This window comes from Parasteatoda tepidariorum, chromosome 10 (assembly GCF_982258835.1).
Source record: "Parasteatoda tepidariorum strain Cologne lab strain chromosome 10, Ptep-v5.0, whole genome shotgun sequence".
In the NCBI taxonomy this organism is placed as follows: domain Eukaryota; kingdom Metazoa; phylum Arthropoda; class Arachnida; order Araneae; family Theridiidae; genus Parasteatoda; species Parasteatoda tepidariorum.
Window position 1 is genome coordinate 91201657 of NC_141764.1, and position 23999 is coordinate 91225655.

At 27.1% G+C, this 23999-nt stretch overlaps 1 protein-coding gene across 2 annotated transcripts in view; it reads left to right on the forward strand.

Moving 5' to 3' along the window:
* Positions 1–2141: 2141 nt before the first annotated feature.
* Positions 2142–23999, forward strand: part of LOC107450737 (core alpha-(1,3)-fucosyltransferase) — a 156012-nt gene continuing 134154 nt past the window's right edge. The window contains exons 1-2 of one of the 2 annotated variants that reach the window (XM_016066611.4): positions 2142–2763; positions 16863–17012. The gene's annotated coding sequence lies outside the window, so the exon portion shown is untranslated. The remainder of the gene's footprint in view (positions 2764–16862; positions 17013–23999) is intronic. The other variant, XM_016066612.4, reaches the window with a different exon arrangement.

Below are 23999 nucleotides of genomic sequence, written 5' to 3' on the forward strand. Positions count from 1 at the left end.
ATTCCGTTATATTTTACGTTAAAAATGACACCGGAAAAGTACCGAAAAAGCTGGGAACTTGAGGTGCCAGTACTTTTTGTCGTAATTTGATCCGGAATTTTTTACAGTGTACTGTATAATTTACAAACGCATTACACTATAAACTACGAAAAGACTTAGTGACACAGTACAATAGTTTCGTTACTAATAATGCATTTTCGACCACTAAATATATGTTTAGCTTTGTTGCAGGCCTTCTAATAGAATTCAAGGCCGTTAAGACAGTTACATTTCAAGCATAATTATATTTTACGACTTATGTTTATGATCATGCTGGAATTAGAAAAGGTCATTGATTATAAATTGCCAATAAAGGTTCATGATTTACAATAGGGCAAAGGTTTAAAATAAAACACTAAAGTATGCAATTGTGCTTTCTTCTACTGTTTACAAAAGTCTAATTAGAAAACAGGTGTCCGAGACCTCATTTTTTTATTATTCAAATGTTAATAAAATATGTCAATAAACTTTTTAAGATATTATTTTTAATTTACATTGCCTTGGACTTCGTGCAAACCTTAAAATCTTTAATGTTAAAATATAACTTTGCCTTGGGTTTGTATAGAAACTTTTAAAACTTTATTGTTAAAAGAAATAATAAGAGAAATAATTTTTTTTATTTCTTTAGAGTAATTTTCCTTGGAATATATATATAATGCTGTTCCTCTCTTTTTTTTCTTAGATAAATTAAGCATTTACTTAACATTTTCTAAGAGAAATTTGCTAAGAAATGTGGTTTTTGAAAAACTGATATATTTGTTATACCAGATGACTAACAAGATAATGACTCACAACTACTTTTTCAGCCAAAATGCAACAATGATTTTTTTTTAATATAGATTAAAAAAAATACGAGGTGTCAATATATATTTTATTAATAAAAATATAAAAAATATAATAAATATAATATAGTTAACTTAAAAACTGTTGTTTTTTGTTATATTTTTTTAAAGCTGTGAATATAGAATTTGCGAAATATTTGAGTGTTTGGGAGGAAAAGCAATTGACTTAAAGTTTTCAAAGTTTGTGCTATAAGAGCTGTATTGTAAAAACGATAACGTCAACTTTTTGATTTAAAATTATTATTAAAAACTATATTAGAACTCTTTATATCTTATAAAGTTTATATTTCATGCATTTTATTGCTTAACAATCGTATTCAAAAAAATAAAAAATATCTTATAAAATAATAAATATATTTTATTATTCACAACAATCTTACTGCAACACTTTTAATTAAAAACTACATACTAAATGTAATTTTCAAAAATACTAAAATATCAAAACTTCCACGAATTTATAAATTTTTTTATTTTATTATTGTAGGGCTTTTCATTTTTTTTTCAGAATTATGGTTTGAAGGAAAAGCATTTTAAGGCATTCGAAGAATTTTAAAAAATTATTCAAAGTAATTGCATAAATAAAATAATCAATGATAGAATAATATTAAAATTTTATTAAAATTTAACACATTAAAAAATTAAATTATAAGTGACATTAATCATTTCTCTAAGTTTATTAGAGAAATGATTTTTTGATAATAAACTTGGCTATGAGTCTCAAAAAAATTACTTGTTCTGGTATAATTTTTCATTGTTGAATGTGATTTATTTTCCGAATTAATCGTACTTTCAAAGTATAAATACGCGATTTTTTCCAAGTAAAAAATTCTTTTTAAATATAGATATCGTATCCTTTTTATAATACATTCTTTTTATTGTAATTTAATTTCTTTTTAAAAAATAACTGTACAAAGAATTTTTTAATCTATTTAGTTTTAAAGTAGTTAAGCTCGCATAAAGATATTTAAACATTTCACAATTTTTTTCGCAACTAAAATGTACCTAAAGTAATGAAAAAAAACACGGGCTCAGTAACAAATTGCATATTCTTAAAATAGTGATGAGATGACCACTCCTTCAACTAATACATATTTTCCTTTTTACCTTGCCCCTCATCAAAATCGATCCAACACTTCCAGCATCTTTTAATATTTTCTCTCTTCACAGCCAACAACCATCCGGGTGTCATTTAACTGTCTCCCCTGCGCAGGTAGTGAACTCTTCCATCTAAGCGTGACGTCACTCGCTAACACAATGCACTGTGACAAGGTTTCGGACTCGCTTTTAATGGCTCCGCCGGTAGCACCGGCAGAACTGCTGCTGATGCTTGCCCTGGCATCAACACTGCCACTGGACTTGTGCCGGCATCTTTTGTGTTTATGTTCTGAACATGATGCAAGATTTTCCTTTATATTTAATTGAAAAGTTCTATATCTATCATTGATCTTATAAATATTACGTCTAGTCATGGAGATCAAAGAAAGAGATTAAAATGAATATTTAAGAACATATTACTAAAGTCATAAACACCAAATAAATATATTAATTTATTGAATCATAAAAAAAATCTGACATATTCAAAACATTTTGAAGAAGTTCTTTTTTTTAATAAAAAATGGTGAATTAAATTTTTTCGTCTGATTCTCAAAATAAAACTAAATATCGTCTGAAATAAAACTGATCAGAAACCAAATAATTAATGTGATTTTAAATAGACTAAAAATCGTTTGAGTACTTTTATGAAACATTTCTACATCAAGATATGCTGTTTAATACCTTCAAAGACAATTTTACTTTCTTCAAGATGTACCGTTTGTTTTACCTTTGAACATCGATTAATGAACTCGATTTCTTAAAACTTTTAATTACTAAATTGCTTGAGGTAAGTAAATTCTTACTTTGTTTGTTCTCTTGTTAAGATTAACTGTATTATAGTTACTTATACTTTGTTCTAAAATGATATTTTTTTCTTTATTTAAAGTAAATTATGTCCACCTTTTAATAATATGTTTTATTTATTTAGAAGTGTATGCTATATTTGATTATAATATTAAATTTTATCAATTTAGATGTTGTTGTTTGTGCATTTAATCTTAAATTTACTTACTTATTATGCACAAACCATTTAAATCTTTAACTCAAAATAAAATAATATTCCATATCATTTTACAACTGGAGTAAATGAATGTAAACAATCAAATTTCTATATATAATTAGTCGAATACTTGAAATTCGATGACGAAGTTCTTGTTTTTTCTGTTCTACATATGTACTTATAAAGATGTTAACTTTCGTAAATAACTTAAAACATAATAAATATCCATTCTTACATTAGAAAAAAAATCGTTCAGTTTTTTTATTGAGCTTTTGAATTTAACTTGTACTTTGAATTTCAACGCTTTATTCATTTCAAATTATGCTACCTTTAAATATCTTATTATGTTTTCTAAGAAGATAGAAATTATCTTCACTCTTTTTTTCCAATTTTATTACCATCAGAAGTTTTCACATTCTAACGAAGTAATCGCTTTAATAAAAACTATTAATTTTTTAATAAAGTAATGTATTATTATCCATTAAAAGGTTTCGTGGTTTTCCTCCTCGTGTATCACAAATAACGATTTGTTTCACTCTCAAAGCATCGTCAAGGAAAGTTTGCCTATACATCATTTAAGAGTTTTTTAATCTTTTGAGTTTTGGTTAAAATTAAGAGCATATATAAAGGTTTGGCTTTATCCACTCCAATTAATTACAGTCGATTACGATTGCTTACGAAGAAGTGGATAGGCTGTTCACCGAAAGTGTTAAGAGATAGTTAGAATAATTAAATTAAGTGTTTTTTACAAAATTAAGAATATCTTAGTTAGCAATTTTGCATAAAATTGTTTCATGTTGGTTACTATCTGTATCTTACAACACATTTGCTAGAAAATTTTCATTGAATTCTGCAGAAAAAAATATAATATTCCTAACAAAATACATATTGTGCTTAATATAATAAACAATTTAAAGTAAATACCAGCTTCTGAACTTTTTGTTTATTGAAGCTTGTTTATTGATGTTAAATAGTTAACGTAACAAAAATGCATGAAAAATAGAAATATGAAACTTAGCAAGTTTATAATGTTCAATCGGAATAATGTTTCCAGAATAATTAAATGATTTTTCTAAACTGCTGTTCTGAAATAAATTCTATGCGAATAATAAGAATGTAGAGTTAAAACAGGAGTTAGAACAGCAATTAAACAACCATACATGTTAATTTTTTTTTGTCCCTCTAACTTGGCCACTGAATTGTATCAAAACGGATAAATACAACACTCCTTACATTGTCAAATATAAACACTATTTGTCCGAAAATGAGATTTTTAATGTATTTTTTTTAATTAAAGGGAATAATTAAAGTTAAATCATAAGCTATGTCCTTATTAGCCCTAGTTCAAGCCAATGTAAATACCGAAAAATTTAACTGATTTTATAATGAGTTTTCTTTGATGCACCTTTTTTCACTGTAACAACTAACGTCTGTTTCTAACAAAAACTCTAATACTACTATCGCTAACGGAGTTCGTGAGCTTTTTATATACTCATTCAGCATTATTTCTTACTACTATTTCTACACAGAATTAGATTTATTCGTGATTGTTCTTTATAAATTGCATATACGATGTCGCATTATCTTTTATTTTTATATGCACTTATTATATGCTAGTGCTTCATATTCCTTAACTAGTTTCCCCTTGAGTGACACGCAGAACTTTTAGAAATTTCTTGGAAAAATTGTTAAATAAAGATTTGTTTTATAGTTTTTTCACTATATTCAACCAAAACAGAGAAATAACTGCATAAAAGATGGTATTCAAACTGCTTGCCTTTAGAAAATTCTTTTATTGACTGTTTTCACTTAATATAGCTAAGCGACCAGAATCTTACTCGCTGTAACTAGGCTCACCATATGATGCTATTTAGTTCCCTGCAGCAGGGTACATATTATTGCCAAGTAGGCTAATCTGTCTATCACATGACCGGTTGAACGAAGAGTTGGAATCCAATCATTGACACAGCAATATATCTTCCATTTCTTCATCACACTAAGAATTTCAAGTGTTCTGAATTCCTAATTGTTGACCTTGGACTATTAGATTAAAATATTTTCCTTCAAACTTAGATGGAAGCATGCGAAGTAGGCTAACACAAAAATTCTAGCATTTCTCACGATAAATGTCACCACCAAAAAAAAAAAAACAAAATAAAAAGTTTAACACTGTTATTAGGAAAAACCCAAATCAAACACAAATGTCTACTGACTAACGAAAATCTTATCTTCGATTTAAAACTTAATTTCCTTTTAACAGTTTTGAATCCATGCTAGTTATAAATGGTTAGAAAACCCATGAAGGTAAAAAAGGGTTCCTAAGTGTAAACTTCGCAGGTAATGGATAGGCAGACTGCAGCAGGTTATTTTAACGTAATTTTAGAGTAAAAATTCCAACAGCTCAGTATTTGTTTTAAAAAAAAGTTTTCTCTCATCAAATTTAAAGTCATTATTATATTGTTCGATTTTAAAAATCTGTCATAAGATTGATCTTCATAATCTCGAATTGTGAAGTACCGAACTCTGCAGTCATGCTTGCAAAACCTACACCCTTGTGCAAATTAATTGAAACAAACTCAATAAATTCAGAAAACTAAGAGAAAATGCTATTTTATTTAAATTTATGCAAACTCAAAAATTTTTAGTACTTAATATGATCTCCACGACACTTATTTAACATTTGGACACGATTCGGCATGGATTCCACTAATTTTTAACAGTCATTTATAATATTTGTGTCCTTGTACCACACATGAATCAACGCCGTGATTAGCTTCTCCATAGTTGTACAGTTCATATTTAATAGGCGATTCTTGCATATGGCTCAGAGATTCTCAATTGGGTTGATATCCGGAGAGTTCCCTGGCCATTCCAATGTCTCAATTTGATTCTCGGACATGAATTTCTTGACAATTTTGGACGTATGGCAAGGAGCTAAATCCTGTTGAAAAATCCCTGTTCCATCAGGGTATCGTTTCTTCAACTCTGGAACAACTTTTTTACCCAGAATAGTAATGTACTGCTCAGAACGCATCATACCGTCAATAGGCTGCAAAGGTCCAACCCCATTGTAACCGAAACAATCCCAAAACATCTTCTTTAAAAAACACGAAAAAAAAAGTTTGTTTCAATTAATTTGCACAAGGGTGTACCTGACAAAACCGTGAAGAGAAGAGAACTTTCTCTTTAATCTCTCTTTCAGAACTTTTCCTAGAGAGAGAAGTCTTTTTCATTGCTCGAGATCTTCCTGATGGAAAATTTAATACTCAACTCCATTGAATTTGTGTACGAGGAAATACATAGTCTTATAGCATATTATAAATGGTTGGATTGCTTGTTAAAGATAGATACTGTTATAATTTTATAAATATGAGTTTGTTCACTCAATTTGCGTCAATTTTTAGCAGAATATTCATGCGTCATTTGATTTCATAACTTTTCGCTATTGATGTAAATAACAATAATAAAAAAACAAGGGACGTTGAATCCATTTTGTTCTGAAACTCATTAATTAGTAAGAGTCATTAAAGTCATTAAGGTCATTTGAGAATTTCATTTTGAAGAAGCTAAATGATATTATTTGTTAAATACTAAATTTGAAGAAGCTCCAAAGCTAAATGTTTACAATGAACGATTTCTAAGTAAATATTTCCCATAAAGTTTGAGAAAGAAACTCGTTCATTATGGAACATTAAATTTCTTGAAGATTGTAATTATATAATCAAAAATTGGAGAAGTTTTTTAAAAAAAACGACGCACATTCTCCTTTAAAAAATAATAATATGATTTTTGCCTTTGAATCTTAATATCTTAAAGAAATAATATATTTTGTCAGTTTCTTAATTATTTGTTATCGATTTCCTATTTCATTCTGAAATAATCTCCAATGCAGCAAAATAGAATTTAAACTAAAGTCTAAAATTAGTTTAAATTCTATTTTGCTGCATTGGAGATTATTTCAGAATGAAATAAGAAATAGATCATAATAGAGTATATCAGATATCAGGTTTTGTAGTTAGGGTAATATCAAATTTTTCGTTCCAAAACATGATCCGGTAAAAACTGGGTTTTACGGTAAAAAGTTCTGGTACTTTTTACCGTAATTTGAATAGGGATTTTCAAAATGTACATTTTAAGTTTTGAAAGCTTACTATCAAAAATATCCATTTTTCGGAAAAAGGATATTTTTGATATGAATGATTTTGGAATGATTTTGTTTCACTTCATGGTATTAATATATTTTTTTATATTTTGTCTTATTATTATTAGATGATAACAAATGATATTTCATGAGAAAAATACTTTTTTAAGTAATCTTTCGAAATTAAATTCAGCTAATCAGTTATCACCATTCATATCACTCACCATTCATATTCTTAAACATCCTTTTTTGCATCTACTTTTATTTCCTTTTCTTAATCACCTTAAAATATTTCTCAAAAAAGCAATTATCAACTACAAAATTGTAATTATTAAAAAATTTCACCTGTTTTATCATTTCTCTGCTTACGTATTTTAGTTTTTCCTAAAAGCAAATGTGATATAGATAGGTAAGAGTTATGTACTTAAATCTAATAACTTAGCATTTCGAAATAGTTTATGCATATAATGTTTGATATTTGTTCTTTATCTACATTTATTAATTTTCAAAAGTTAATTTTATAAGTAACAATGAAACGTGCAACAATTGAAAAATGAAAAAAAAAATTATCATAAACAGATTCATTGCCCTAAAATGTTTGTATAAATTTGAAAGGGATAGAGGCACAGAAAATTAGGCATAGAACCCTAAAGAAGCTAATATTAAAAGAGAAATATTTTTTTGAAACAAAATATAAGCAGTACTAATTTTTGTTTACATGGAAAAAAGTCACCTCCTATATTGCATTAAAAACGTCTTCTTAAAATAAGTAATTTGTATTGATAAATCTAATAAAGATTCCAAAAATTAAAAATTAAAATAAATTTGATTTTGAAAACTTTCATAAAAAATGTTGATCGATTTCGCTCAAATTTTAGATTTTGTCATTTAAAATTACATAGTTTAAAAGATATAAAAACTTTCCCACCTACATGATCAAAAAAGTCTTTCAAAAAACTTTCAATAGAAAATGTCCGTTGTTTGAAACTTCAGTAAGTTAATTATATTAATTTCTCAATTGCATATTAATTTCTCTATTGCATATTAATTTCTTACTGACCAAAGACACATTTTTTTCGGTAAACAAATAAAATAAGTAACGATTGTAATATGTAACGATAAGATACAGATTTTTTCCTTTTCCACTACAGAAAAACATTTTATATCAAAACAGCAACAAACAAAACATTTTGATTTCGTTCCCATCTCTCGCAAAAGCTGTTTCTTTCATATGTTATGTTCCTTGAAAAACAAATGATTGTGTAGTGTAAACAATCTTATGCACTAATTAATTTATGTATCTTAAATCGGACCCTTAAGTTACAAGTATTGCATCTTTATTAAGTAAAGTTTCAATAATTATGTTCAAATGTTTTCGGGTAGTGAGGTCTTTTTTATGCTACGAAATTAAATTAGTTACTTTCCGCGTCAAAGGTTTTAGATTTTTTTTTTAAAAATCAAGCCCTTTAAGATTTCAAAAGAAAACATACGTTAACTTTAGTTGGAACAAGCCTTGAATTCAGCGTTGAAAGAAAAAATGAACTACCTCTCGAAATTATGTTACGCGGGAACTTTAACCTTACATAATACACCATTTTTTATCCTACGTGCGATGGCCTTGAGTAAAAAAGATTCTCCTTTATTCTTTTGAAAATCGAAAAACTCGAAACCACAGAAATGCGTAACAGTAGTTTGGAAATTGTAATTTACATTATATTATCATGAAAATAGCATGCCTTTCTATCTATCCCTTGAAAGTATGAATTATGGATATTCTATACATGTTTTCACAAATATATATTTATTAAAAAGACAGCGATGTAAATTTTAATGTAACGTGAACTTGTAAAATACAGAATAAAAATTTTTTTATTTTAGATTTTGTTTCAAAATGATTAACATTTATAATATTAGTTAAATAACTTCCTTTAGCAAATGAATAATTAAATTAAGGTATTGTTCTTAAAAATATATTTATATTTTTAATAGCAACTTTTAAAAATAAATTTAAAGTTTTGCAAAAAAAAAATTTTTTTTTCTCAAATTTTAGGGTAATATACATGACAAACGATGCAAAAGGACGCCACTAATTTAGAATGAGATTTTGAGTTAGCAGACGGAGAAAAAAATTCTGGTAAAATAATGGTACTGTAAGGTAATGACATTTCTGGTGAATAAACCCATAATTCTTGTTTATAAATCCGACATCTTCGATATTTAAACCATTTATTTAGTAATCTTCAGTTCGTATGATGACGGTTTACCGGAAATTCGGGCTGCTTTTAAAATTATTGTTCTTATGACCACAAATTTAAAAAATTGAAATCTGAAAAGTAATTTTAACGAAATAAATGGTTTCTATGGAATGCTTTAAGGCATTATGATAAAATTAACAAAATCACATTTGCTAAATTTTTTCACTCATTATAAACCATATTTTTTGTTAATTTAACCAAAATCCTTATTAAATTACACAGCATATTTAGTGTTTCTATATTCTGGTTGTTTGAGCATGCTTTTTTTTTCTCAGTGCCAGCTTTAAAATGAGAGATACAATTTTGCGCGGCATTTTGCCATCTATTACACTCCTATGTTACAAATCGTACTGAACCCAGGTGACTGTATTACTTGGTTACAGCAAAATAATGTGGCATAGCTTACTTTTTTCTCCCTGGTCATCAATATCCATTTTTACGTTATACGTCTAATATATTATTTTGAAATTTAGATAAAGAAAATAAAACAATTTTCTCGATGTTTTATATCGATATAGCTCCTTTGCGTATTAATAAAATTAGTGTGGAAAAATTATTTCTTAAATATCAGACTAGACTTTTGTTTCAGACTTCTTAAAGAACTCATTTTTTGTTTTGATTCATTTGTTGTTTTTAATAGTTAATTTTCCTATTCAAAGTTGCTAATATAATTTAAAATTATATAAATAAAGTATTTAAAATTGAGAGTTTAAACACTAACTATCTTACAATTCACAGGTTTTAAATTCGTTGAAAATATTAATATTTTAAAATATTAAGATGCAATACATTGCCTTAACTTATTCACAAAATTTACTGATTGTTTTTTTTTTCAATAGCAAAACTAAAAAGCTAAAAATTTAAAAAAAAAATTTAAAAGAATTGGCTTGACAAAATCTGTTTTATAAAAATTGGAATTCTCATATCCTTTTTAAAATAGCAGTAGATGTATAACTGTACTTAAACAATTTTAGAATATTTATTCAGCCTTATTTTAGAATGATGAGTTCAATTACATGATTTAGGGATTAACTAGTCAAATAGTCTAAGTGAATTTACTAAAAAAAATATTTAAAGCTTTCCTTAGATTTGGAATGCGTTAATTTCCAATTTATTCTTAGGTTAGCTATCTATTTGTACTTTTATCAAAGAAGTGGTAATCAAAGAAGAAATAATATCAGGATTACAATATTTAATAAAATATTGAATATTTAATAAAATATTGAATATTTCTAACTTGTTTCCCTGTATGATTGAAAAAGAAATTTGATCTTTAATAATTAGAGATAAATATTTCTGTTTGAAAATAAGTTATTTGAGGAACATGCAAATTTAACTTTTACCCAAGAGGTTATTTTTAATTAAGCACTTGTGCCCCTGTACTAGTTTAGCATAAAATTCCGATTTACAATTGCGTAATTACTTTTTTGCCATCTGATCTTGTCGATTTTTTTTTCTATTTCTTTTCAGTGCGAAATTTAGAGATCATTTTACTTTTTTTAGAATTTTTTTCATCAGAAAGTTCTAAAAATACTTAACGTTCTAGTAAACTTACACCGTACAGTATGGTAATGGCATTCCTGGTAAAAAAAGAAACATAATTCTGATAATTAAACCAAAATAAACAGTATTATGATTCATGAGATAACGGTTCATCTGGTAACGTTAACCGGGAATTCCGGTTTTCAAATGTATAGTTCTTATTACATTACCACACATTCAGTTAAAAAATACAAAATAAATTTAACCGAATAAATGGTTTTTATGCATCTTACCACATTTACCTATTTTTATCAAGTAAATTAAAGAAAACATATTTTATTGTTAATTCTTCCAAAATCATTACAGAAGTTCTTCGGTAAAAATCACCAAACTGTTTGGTATTCCCATAGAGCCAGAAAAATCGTAAATTTTACCATATTCTGGTAGTTTTGATCATACTTTTCTTTTTCAGAATATAAATATAATAATTACTATTATTTTTTCACTGCTATTTTTTTTACACTATTCGGAGAATTCAACCTCAGCTCAATTATATCAGCTCGTTCCCAAACCCCTACAAATGGCTTAACAGTCAGTCATCTTTGCTTTTCCTTGTGAATCAAACTTTTACCTGAAAAAACAATGTTCGTGAAATTTTTTTTCTTCATGTTTTAATAGTTATCCATGTCACAATAACGTCCTCGTCAATTAATTATTAATTATTATATTATTTATGCTATCATTTCTTTTACGCTATAGCAAAAAAATTATGGTGAATTATAACTGTATATGAGTTTTAATGGATTCTAAATAATATACACAGTTTGAATTTTCATTCTAAAATTGCAGTAAAATAACCAGCATCTCTCTGTCCATCTAATTAATAGTAATGTTTACTTTTATGAATATTTCTTTACCTTTACGTGTTGGAAACGGTTTACAACAGGTATGGTTAAAAAACCGTGATTACAAAACTAATGGTTTTGTGATCATCGAATTAGATTACAATATCGAATTAGATTACAATAGGTAATGAACACAAGAGTTAGGTTGTGGTTGAGTTGTGTTTTGTCCAGTGAATCATGGAATGTAGCTTGATTAGTTTATCTAGTGGTGTCATCTATCGTAAGTGATGGGAAATTCTGGACTTTTTTGTGTTAAGCAGCTCTGTAGTGCTCCATCTATACGCGAATGAGAGTTTCTTATTCCAATAGTTCAGTTACCAATTCAGATCACTGCAAACTCCTCATGTGTCGAAGGAATTTAGGAAATATTATAATGTTAACACTACAATTCGAACTTTCGTTCAGCTGGTCAAGAGATTGCCAGATTAACCCTCTTAGCTAAGGTATGTACCCAGCTGCAAGGAACTAAGTGATTTCATAAGCAGTTCGACACATACTAGGGATCGTAAAATATGGTCGCCTAGGGTGACCACGATTTTAGCTTTTCAATCACGATTCCAACATTTTTGTAGTTCTATATTTTTATTAAAAAGAATGGCTCTGAGAATTGAACTCGAGCGATATTTTTTCACGTTCTCGTTCGACAATAGTCAGAGGGAGAATCTTATTTTTCCATGTCTTCGCATTATAGTAGATTTCTTAAACTTTTGACTCTGAGTTTTGTAATAATGTAAAAAATAATAATTAAAAAACATGCCGAAATTCATAAGAATAACTGAGGAATTGCGATCAAAAACCATATGTATTTACGATGAAAGCGGTGCAAAATCCAACAAACGAGATCGAAAATCGAAAAATTATTTCTCATGTACGCAATTCGTGATTGCATCGTGGTCATGGAGTAGTTCTGATTTATAAATATCGAGACTTAAGAAACTATATAGAAATCCAAATATATAAAACTATTTAAAAGAAACATATTAATTCATCACAAAATTTTGCGCATCTTTTACACATGCGTCAATATCCGAATGCATGATTTAAAATTTACCTGCTTAATAATATCCGATTAAATGCAACAGGGTTTCTAAAAACCATGCAAAAATCTTTAACAGCAATTGTTGAAAAACCACATGGATTTACTATGAAATCGGTGCACTGCAAGATCAACAAACTTTGTCATAATTGGGGTGATTGCTCATAAACGTGATTCTAGATTCGTGAATCGTTATAGTTTCAATTTAAAAATATCGTGATTTTAAAATTGCGAGGAAATTTATAGCTATAATCGACAAAAAGTTAGTTCGGAAAACAATGCAAATCACATTGTTTACGGCAAAAAAGGCACAAATCGATCACGGACGCCAAAAAGAGATTATTTAAATGCGTGATTAGAAATTCTAATAATACTTGCCTAATAATATGGTATTAAATGTATCAGGATTTCAAAAAACTGCGTAAAAATCTGTATCAGTAAATTCTGAAATATCACATGGATTTACGATGAAATAAAGGTAAACTCAAAAATCAAAATCAAAAAGTGATTACTCATATGCTCGATTTGAGATTCGTAGCTCGTAATAGTTTGATTTAAAAATATTGGGATTTTAAAATTATGTAAAATTCCATGGGTATAACCAGCAAAAAAGTTTTTTGAATAATTATATGAATTCAGGGTCAAATCAGGACAAATCAAACGCTTGCATTAAAGAAGTACAATTCAAATGTGGTGGTCGAAATTCACTAGTAGTGGTAATATGCTATTAAAAATATCGGGATTTACGAAAAATAAGTCGAAATCTGTAACAATAATTGCTGAAAAGTCACATGGACTTATGAAATAAGCCCAAAATCACGCTAATCGAAATATGATAATTTAAATTTGCGAGTCGAATACTTTAAAAAAAAATAAAACTTTAAAAGCGATATTTAAAAAAATAATTTACGAAAAAAAAGGAAAAGGTACTTGATTCACACTTATTTTTTCAAATTTATGAGATTATTATTAATAATAATAATGCTTTGCGAGGCTCGTGATTTCGAAATTTAAATTCGAAATTCTTTGGGTTCCGCGGATTTGAAAGATTCGACGATTCAGAACAAATCTTTAAATTTGCGTAAAAAACTGATATAAAGGACCTTATTAGGCGTACTTGCAAATTCTCACAGGTATTTCATTCATTTTTAACATTTTTCTGTCGTTCATCTCCCCTCAGCCACCACAGTAACGAACCATACTGATCTCATATTATATTAAGTCGACAAGCTTCGGAGATACGTAAAATTCAAAATAATATTTTATAAACTGTATTTAAGTAAACTGTATTGAGTAAGTTATTAACTGCTGAAGTAAATTAATTCCAACCAGCATGACACTCATGTATAAACTTAATAGGACCACAAAGGGTTAATAACCATTCCTTGGTTTTGATGCAAGAATGTCTTCAACAAAATTTCGTATTTAGAAGGGACAAAAAACTAGAAATGGGGAAGATGCTTATATTTTTACTGGCTACAAATTTTTTTTGCCGGCTACCGACATTTTTCCGACATTAAAATTCTTGGAGCACTGTTGATTACTATAATATTTTTAGATATCTGCTGTTGTATTAGGCATTTTATCATCCGATTTTGGAAACTGCATAGCTTAGCTTCCAGTTTCCGAAAAACTTGCTTTCGATTTTCATTGGATGTGGGCCTGTTTGGTGCTGATGAAATTGCGCCAATTAACGAATTGATGAAAGTCAATTAACAATTTTTCTCACAATTAAAAATTTGAATACCACATCTTGATGGGTTTTTTTTACTGTTTTGGTCGAATATGATAAAATGACAATTAAATAATTTTTTTAAACCATTTTTTCTGAAAAATATTTGACAGGGAAAAAGCAATTTAAATGTTAAGAAGCAAAAATATTAAATTTTGAATTCAAATTTATCAAATCCTGATGAAATGAAGCACTACTGAAAATTAAACCACATAAAAAAGTTTTCTTAAGTCTTCGTCAATAATTTTAGTCGCATTTTTGCAAACATTCGTGCTACGTTGAGGTAATTCAGAAAATAATAACTCGGAATTAAGAAAAAGAAATATTCTTATCTAATTCACCAACGAAAAATGTCTAAAGTTGGAGTAGAACCTATTTTATGCTTCGATGAGACAAAGGATACACGAGCTCATTGGCTCGGCAAGGTAATCGACAAACGCTTAAAATTATTAATGAGATGATAGAGAATGTAATTATTTGAGTTTTATGAAGATAATCTTTTATAAGGAAAAAAAACATGAATAATTTATTCTAGAAGCCTCTATGTTTTTTTTAACAATTCATTATAAAGGCTTTTTCTGTTTTTTATTCTGAAATATTTCCGAATAGTGTCTGGAAAAATGCACGCAACTGAAAAAAAAGTGACAATATTAAAAACAGTTCTTTTTGATTTTGTAACAAATTTATTAATGAAAATTTGTTCATTATTAATTAAAGTAACACTCATTAATGGATTTTTAAATAATGGGTCGTAATTTTTTTTTTGAAAAACAAACACTGTTGTTTCAGTTACTGAAAATAATAAGCAAGGAAAAAAATGAGAAAAGACAAAAAATATGCTTAAAAGTAATTATCCATGATATTAAATATAGTAATAAATCAAATGGGAAGTTTTTTCGACCATTACTTTTAATTTTCTAAGAATTTGTACTTTTTAATAAATCTGGTAAGAAAATAAAATCCTGTATACCTACTGATTGATAAACATTTCTTGTTTATATAATGTTTCCTGCGTCATTTTTTCTGGTACAACCATTATGCTTCATTTATTTTTGAGATTATTAAAATATTTCAACAAAAAACCACACACTTGCTTCCTGAAACTCTTCCTATTTTTTGATGTTTTAATTTTAATTCATTTGTGTTAGAAATATTTATCCTCTACCGAGTCTTTGTCTTAGCTTTTCGCATTCCATATCTACTATTGAGATCAACAAGGTAGAATTCTTTTTACAATTTAACCGCATATGTATTGCTTTCATTATTTAGGTTAATTTTACTAAATATATGTCGCAATATTTGTTCAAATAATCCATAAATAATATAATAAAATTTTTGAAAACATTCTTATAATTAGTGATTTTTGATTAAAAAAAAACATTGTTTTTAAATTACTCTCTCTTTCTGAGATAAAGGGATATAGAGCATCTGCTGCGCACAGTGCCATTTTTTCTTCTTCAGCTGCACGACAGCCCTGGGTGGGCTCTGGACTTCTCCAGAAGTCTTTTGTAGGAACCTCTCCATTTGGCGAATGTCCTCTAATTTTTAGTTTAAAGTGAGGTTTAAAATTTCTGAAATATTTGTTATTTAAAAAAAAATTATATATAATTATAGATATTTTTTTATTCTTTAAAACGTCTATGTGATTATATGTCTTTATTAAAATATTGAATTTAAATTAATTAAACTTATCTTTACAACGACTGAATATAAAAATACTATTAAGAAACAATGCAGAAGAGATTATATTGTTCAAGTGTCACATTTTAGAATTAAAATTTGCGCTAAGGCTCGACTGTAATAAATTTTCTATCACTGATGCAGTAAAATCTTTTATCGCTTTTATTTTTAATTTTATGAGCATTTAAAACATTTCTGGAATGTTGCTTTATTTCAATAACTGAAAAGATACGCCTCAGAAACTTTGATGCCAGGTTTTAACAATGATTTTGTAAAAGTTGATAATTCAAGTAAACTAATAAAGTTTTTTCTTAGAATTTTTGTAACGCAACAAATATTTTAATGCATCATAGAACTTTATTATTTAAATATTTCATTTATCTCACTTTGATTTCTTTTTAAGTGAAAGCTTAATTTTTTTTTCAATTTTTGTTTTTATATGAGAGATATTCGTATTTTAATTTTTCGTTTCCTAATGCTTTAAACATCTTAAATATAATCACTCAACCAATATGTTTAGGTACAAATAAATAAAGAGTTACTCAACCTTAAGTTTAATTGCAATCTAAGTAACAATTTTCTTCCCAGATAAGAAAAGAAGAAAAAAAAAACTTTCTTAGTTCATGACTAAGATTTCTCTTTTCAACTTTCTAAGCTTCCACGTGCTGCTGAAAGAAAGGTGGAGGGACGGTACGTGCTGCAGTCGCTCTTGCAAGAGAAACTAGAGTTGAAAGGTGAAAAAACAAACAAAAATAAAGAAAAGATTTACTCTTGAAATTTGGTGTTCCTGTTGCTGTAAATCTGGGTAAGCCATCCTTTGTCTACGTTCGAAAATAAGTGCTTTCATTCTCCGCGCTCGCAGATCCTTGACGCAGCTTAAGTAATTTTTGTGTGATTCAATTGTATTCTGCAAATTCTAAAGATAATGAACTGAATTACTCAGTGAAACTTTCTTTTTGTGCGTAATTCTCTTTTTTTTCGTTTTTTCACGGAGTTTTAACAACTAAATATCTTAAGTAATATGTTACATAACAAATACATTAAAGTTCACTGAAGGATTTTTGTGATACATATGCATTTTATATACATTTTTTTTTAAAAAAACTCCTATGAAACAATTTTATTAAAATTTATCTTCAAAAAATTTGCTTTCTTTTATAATTACATTTTATTTGCAACTGAATTAGAATGTTTAAGTTATTTTTAAATTTAGTTGACTTAAAGTTCATTAATGCTCTTTGTTTCTTTAATAAAAGTACAAAACAAGAAAACAACAAGAAAAAAGAAGAATGTTAATTATTTTATGCTAGGTCAAGTAACTGGAATTTTTAAATTATGTTTTGGAAGATCAGCTTCAAAGATATAAAATATTTTAAGAATATTTTATGAATTAAGAATATCTTTTTTACAGAATTAAGTAATATTTTAAAATGGGTTTGGGTTTTAACAAATCTAACGAATTACAGTTGTTGAAAGGAATAAACTATACGGAAAAAAGCTTTCGTATATTGATTCATAGTTTTTAGTAAAAAAATGCATTTTCAAATTCTGAATTCTTTACTATGAGTGTGTAGTAACACTTTTTGATTGAAGACTAATCTAAACTTTGCAACTTTCCTAAATGGTTTTGCTTTCACTTCAAATCGATGATCATAGAAGACGCAACGACAGTCTTATTCAGGTTAAAAGAAAATTTAATAATTATTTAAAAAAATATCAGTTTAAATTTGTTACCAGTCATTTTAATTAAACATATAGTTAAAACAATGTGTGATTTAAAAGAAATCTTGTAAATTATTATTCTTAAAGATACCCGTAGTAATGTTTGAACATGTTTTCACCTGACGTAAATAGTTTTCGTTTAAATTTTGAATTAAAAACAGAATGCAACAATTATTAGAGTGATTAACATTGGTTAGAAAACAGAACAGTCATTGTGATTGATCGTGGTTCCATACCATGTAGCTGCTTCAAGCTCACTTAGATTCAGGTCGACTGGAACAGTTTGAAGACTTTCAAAATACGGAAAGTAAAGACGTTCAGTGCGCAATGGTAACCAGATTGACAACGTCAAGACGTTTGCTTCAAATTTCGGAGCTTTTACCTAAAGATTCTTTTTGCGACTAACTGGCTGTTAGGGAAGTGTTTCTTTACTAGGCATTCTTCTAAGTTAGCTATGGTGAAATTGAGGGAAAGAATATTGAATCAGGCTCTTCGAATGCCTGACTAACATAGTGAATTAAACGGTGCTGTATGCTATATTAGAAAAAGAACTTACAGGGTGATCAATATACTCTGATTTAACAGAGCATCATTTTGTATTAAGATCCAGCGCATAAGAAGCTAAGTGGCAGTCAGGAGGTGCGTGACTTGTGAAACGATAGTTGGCTAACTCTAAAATGAATGGTGGGGTAAGCTGCCTCCCACCAATCGAGATTTTACTCTTTTATTTTATGTCAAAATATGTTAACAGATTTAATAAATATGATAATATAAATGTATTTTCAAGGAAATATCTTGATTAATAGTACAGCACGGTTTATGAACAGTGTAAAAATGCAGAACAAATCAACAATAAATAAAAAAGAGAAAATACGTTTTCTGCTACCCTACATATCCTCAAGTCGGCTGGTATTTCGGTGGAAAACGAAAAGTATTTTTTTCAATAACCTTCACCAAATACAGCCAACTCCTCTAATGCTTGCAACCGTTAAAGCTGGATTCAGAAGAAAGTACGATTTTAGACATCATTACGACATTTTCAAGTATGCTACGTCGACTCTCTGTACTACCCCTTCCACTAAGATAGTTCATGTTGTAGAAGAAATTTATAAAATTTATGAAGAAATCTAGCATTAATTACCTCAATTTCATTTTATTACTTATCACAAAAAGTATGTGCTTTAGGATATTTTACCTTTGCTTAATGTTAAACTGAAATACTTTTAAAATGCCGTTTATTCGATTTGCATTTGTAGCAAATTAATAACTGAGCAGCAAATACAGTCTCGTAATGTAATTCCACAGTTTAAAATAAAAATATATGGTTTGAAGATTACTATTTGAGTAGAAAATTCGCAAGTGTCAAATTAAGAACTCGAAAATAATAAATCGCAATTTTAACTGGCACATTATTGAACAATATTAATTATTTTTGAAATACTTTATCTTTATGTTAATACTTATTATTTATAGTATACTTTATATCAAGCAAAATAAAGAATATTTTATAAATCATCTGGATTTATAAATTATTTTCATATAGCGTGTCTTTAAATAATCAAAATCAGTAAAAAAATCTAACTCTTTTGATATAATTTTTTAAGAATTATTTTATTTTTAACTTAATGTTATGTTTAATTTTCCATTACTGTCTTATTTGTTATGCTTATTAAATGAATCGAGATTATATCTAAATAGTGTTTGTTTTTAAAAAATAGGTTAATGCGAACATTTACAGCCTTGTTATTTTTATGCCTATGTTTACAAGCAAGAAAAAAGTTTGTGAAATATTGCATTGGGAAAAAGGGAAAATAGTTAAGAAAACCAGTATTATATAAACCATATTAAGTTTTTTTCAAAACATTTATTTCAACACTTCCTTTATTAATATGCGGAAATTTTACAAGCGTAACAAACAACACTAATGGAATAGATATGTTTTATTTTAAGATTAAAAACATCGTTTATCAAACCAATAACCTTGTTTCCAACTTTACGGCTGAAAAATTTCTTTTTTTAAGTTAATCTAAAACTGAATACTTGACGTAGCCTCTATTTTTGTTCCACAATCTGGTAATACAAAATCAATACAAAAAAGTAAATAAAAAAATAACAGAAAATGTGTCACAGGGTTGAAGTAATGTGACCCGAAAGTTAATGATCCAATTGACGGCTTTTAGACGTTGCAGTTTACTTTTCCCCCACAATTTTACTTATTTAAAATAAAATAAAAAAAAGAGGTCGATGTGCCACCCACTCTCATGTAAACTGTCATGTTTTTTTGCTGTTTTACAATCCAAAAAATAATTTTCAAATTGATCGTCGTCCTTTTTAACGGTTTTAAATGAAATATTTATTTTTTAATAGAAAACCAATTCTGAGTGGTGACGTAAATTTTCTAACTGACGCCTTTTGCTATAAGGCCTTCGAAATGCATTAGTTTTTAATTCGGTTTCATTTCTCTCCTAACAATTTATTATTTATTTAAGTTTTTTTTGTTAATTTTTAAAACGCATTTAAAATTATTCTATATTCTGATAGATTTCTTTTCAAATTATTTCATTTTCAAAATAAAATTGTATTGCAAATCAAAAATTTAAAAACCAATATAAATAAAATAGGGATGTTCCAGCAGAGACAATGTTTTAAGCATATTTATTAAGACCAATGATAAATAAATATTAAAAAAAACGCTAAATATGCAACGTTGGAAAATGTTACTAAATTCAGCTTTCTTTTTAATTTTAAAAACGTTGATTTTTGTCACTATAATATAATTTATTTTATCTAAAATAAATTTTTTGTTATTGTAAAGCAAGATGCAATTTAAAAAGAGAAAAAAAATCAATTTTATTTCATTCAAATATTCAGCAAATATTCTATGAAATTTTGAAATACGTGTGTCGCATGTTTTTCATTACCCTGTGCATAGGCCATTGGGGCTTAACTTTAAGACAATGTGTCTGAAACAGAAGCCTCTTACGACTAGCTTGATTGTGAGACGATTCTTCTCGTTGTTGATGTCTTACGCTACTTGTCAAAACTAACAAGTCTATTTTAAGGCAGAAGGGAGCTCTTCTACATGTTTTCCAGTGGTGCCATCTATAACCATGAGTTCGAATTCTTCTACACATACAGCCCGTTTTGCAGGGATGACACATTCATGCACCTTCCATTTTTCCGGAAATCGAATTTTGACCTGAACCAGAGCATGATAAATCTCCGATCCAGTACCCCCTAAATTATTGATTTATTTTGGGAACTTTGAGAACTTTTTAGCTTGTACCAGTCAATATTTTGCACACGGGGAGTTTCAGCCGGTGAGGATCGAACTCACGACTGCTTGGACATGGGCCTAACGCCCTGCCAACAAGGCTATTCAGTCCCTATTTATTCCTCTTTCACATGCTATACTTTATTGCATTTTTCTCTTTTTTCCCGTTTTATTAATGCATCAGTATGTTTGTATCTTTAATTTATTAACGTAATAGCATTAATGATTGGTGCAATACAGATGTCACTAATTTTATTCAGTTATATATATATAACATAATAAAGATGAAAGAGAAAAGAGAGAATAACGAAGAAAATATGAAAAAATACGATGAAGATTTATGAAAAGAGAAAAAAAAAGCTTTCGAAAAATAAAATAATTAAAAAAATATTTAGGAATTTTATTTAGAAAAAAATTAAAAATTAAAATCTTGGAAAACAAAATAATGAGAAAATACAATCCCGTCATCAGCTCACATGACTATATACGCCAAAAAATTTCTTTCTAATGTTGCATTAATGTAGCCACAGCAAAATATATCAATATAATAGAGTGGGGATCACTAAAAAAATTGAAATGGAAATGGAACATATTAAGTGAAAAATACAAACTAAAACATATCGAGCAAAAAAGAACAAAATACAAAATGCAGCGTATAAAGCGAATTCAAATGAACTTACACGTACTGCTATCTTTCAAAATTAATTTAAAATATTTTCGTAACAAGTTTATCAGATGACAAAATATGAAAATAGAAGGGTAAATAGAGAATAGATAAATACTTTTTATGGCGCGTTCTTACTGAAGTACTGAAGCGCGTTTGATTTGTTTGTTTCCTTGGATTAACCTGAACAGGATGTGCGCATGTTAATAATATTATACTGGATAATTCGAAGTTTACAATTAGTGAGATTGATTTTTAACTATACAATTTTCATGATTTTAGAAAAAAAATTATTAACAGTTACTAAAATAAAATTATTTTTAAAATTGTTGACAAAGATTTTCTGATACGGATTTTCCTTCATTTGATTTGCGCAAGATAAATATATAAATATACTTAACAAAGAAACTTTGAATAAATTTATTAATAATAAATACAAAAAATTAACTCAATGTTGTTTTTTGATATAGAACTTTATTACATTAGTTGGGTATACATTGTTTTCATAAAATTTTGAGCGAGTTTGTTTATTTGTTTTTTGAATGACTAAACATTACTACATCTTTTTTTGATTCTATTCATTTGATTAAAAATGATATGTAAATAAATGTTTCTCGATGTTTTTAGAAGTATTAGAATTCCAAGTAATTAGTTTATTTATATTAAAATTAAAATCATTTCTTTTATCGTATAAATCAACAATGCAGATATTTTCTTCCTTTTAATATCTAAATCTAAAAAATTAAAACCTAAATTATCGTCATGATTACAAAACAAGATTAATTCCTCTGGGTAAATAATATTTAACAAAATTGTATAATTTTGAAAATTGAAAATAATTAAAGTATCAATAAATCTGGAAATAAATTTAGTATTAGGAGTAATAACTTTTTTATAATACTGTAAAAATAACTTAGCTAAGAGATATGGAAAATTAGATTTTGTGGTATTCCATCAATTATAACAAAAATATGTTTTCTATTCATAAAGATAATTTTTAAAACGACAAATATTAATTAGAATTTCTCAATAATTAAAATCGCAAATAAGGATATTTTTATAATCATAGCAATAACTCAAAAGAACATCTTTTAGTTTAGAAAGGGGAATAGAATTGAAGAGATGCTGGATATCAAATGTCGCTTTAGAATTAATTTTGTTTTGTTTAATAAACTTTAAGTTTCTAAATTCTTGCACAGTTTTTAACGAATTTTTTTCCAGTTTCAAAACAGTTTTGTTAATTATTTTTAATTTGTCAAACTTTTTTTTAAAATTTTATTGAATATTTTTAAAGTTATTGCAAAAATATGTAACACAGAAGAATGAGTTTTTTTTTATAAACAAATGTCCGTATCTCAATATAAATTCAAGCTAGGTTTATGAAATACACTATAAATAATTATAAATACATAGTTATAAATTATATAATATTATATTATTATATTATATATAATATTATATATATTATTATATTATATTATATATAATATTATATTAATTATATAATATTATATATAATATTATATATATTATATAATTATAAATACATAGTATAAATTACAAGCTTATTGCTCGATTTTCTGGCATAGGGAGTTCAAAAATACTTGTTTTCTTTCTTAATTTATTGTGTCGGTCCCTGAAACCTCTGAAAGTTTCAAACCTTATTGCTAAGCATGAAAAAATCGTGAGAACTAATTACATCTATACTAACAAAATAATCCTCTAATTTCTAGAAAAATTCAAAAACTGAAATGTCTGTCTCTTCCATTATTACAGGGTAGTATATATATATATATATATATATATATATATATATATATATATATATATATATATATATATATACTAACTCTTTCAAAATTTTATAAAAAAACAATGGATACCCAACTAATGCATTGAATTTATATATAAAAATCATTAAGTTAATTGTATGTTATTATTATTATTATTAATAAATTTACTAGAAAATTCTGTGTTAACTAAATTACTATTTTTGACATTTGCAAATCCAATTCGAGCAAATCCATGGCTAGAAATCTCTGCAAACTGGGCAAATCATGTTCCTTTCTTTTTTTGTAAATAAATGTTAATTTTCTAAAATCATCAAAATTGTATAATTAATTATCAACCTG